We start from the raw sequence: 1,215 nt of genomic DNA, 5'->3' as shown, positions 1-1,215 counted from the left end.
CCAACAAAAAAAAAAAAAAAAAAAAAAAAAAAAAAAAAAAAATGCTGCATGTCATCCGGGGCCTGGGAGCCTTCCCAAATACGCGAACAAGTGGGAAGGGTGAAAGCTCCGAGGCCGTGGGTGAGGGCGCCGGGAACAGTGCCAAGCACAGGCCCGCTGGCTCGAAGGCTCATTCGAGGGTGTCCCTCACCTCCCTGCTGGGTGCGAGTGGACGTGGCCCCGACAGGCTGGGCCCAGCGAGCTCAAACCTGCCCTGGCTCTAGGGCCCCCCACTTCCTTTCAGCACCGGGGTTTGAACCTAGGACCTCCTCACTGAGCTACATCCCCAGTCCTGTTTTTTAGGGTCTCGCTAAGTCCCTATTACCTAGCCTGGGTTTGAATTTTCCATTCTGCTGCTTCAGCCTTCCAAAGTGCTGGGGTCACAGGCGTGCACCACCACGCCCTCCCTTTCCTTCTGCTAGTTCCTTCTCAGAGCAGCCAGCAGAGGTTAGCACCTTCGGAATAGTGGGTGACCTCACTCATTCAACAAACATTTAGGCCTTGAATACACCACACGTGCTGGGCACAGTACCAGGCTCCGGCAACGCCACAAGCAAAACCCCTGCCCTCGCGGGGTTCGAGTCTGTGGGACACACGAGCTGCATGGGGTGCTCTCACGGGGCACCTAATTAAAAAAAAAAAAAAAAAAGTTTAGGGATGTAGCTCAGGCCCTGGGTTCAAACCCCAGTGCTATGTGTCAAGGAGGTAGATAGTGGTTACCTGGCTGCCCTATATCCTCCTCCATTTTCCAACTTTGGATAAAAGCACATATATTGCTAATAAAGTAAGAAACCTGTACTTTTAGTTTTCAAAATGACCTGAGGGATCAGGGCAGAGGCGGCCCCACACTCTGCCCACCCCTGCACGAAGCCTCCTCACCGGCTGCTGGAGATGCCCTCGGGGCTCAGCAGGTGCAGACAAAGGGCACCGGGCCAGTCTGGAAACCAGCTGCCTGTGGGCGCACAGTGCCCCGCACATGGCACCCCTCCCTCCGGGCAAGGGCCTCCGCGGGGCGCCCAGAGGGCTCGCCTTGCCGCTCTGGGATCCGCAGCACCGACTCACAGGGAATTTCCCAGACAGCCTGGCAGACACAGGCCTCAGACTGTCGACGTGGAGCACAGGTGTGTGCCTTCGGGTGGCGGCGCCGAGGGCCTGCGCAAGCACACGGCGTGCGGT

This window comes from Fukomys damarensis, unplaced genomic scaffold (genome assembly GCF_012274545.1).
Source record: "Fukomys damarensis isolate Sample0158 unplaced genomic scaffold, DMR_v1.0_HiC HiC_scaffold_33, whole genome shotgun sequence".
NCBI lineage: Eukaryota > Metazoa > Chordata > Mammalia > Rodentia > Bathyergidae > Fukomys > Fukomys damarensis.
The sequence above is the reverse complement of the archived record's forward strand: the minus strand, read 5'-3'. Positions refer to the sequence as shown.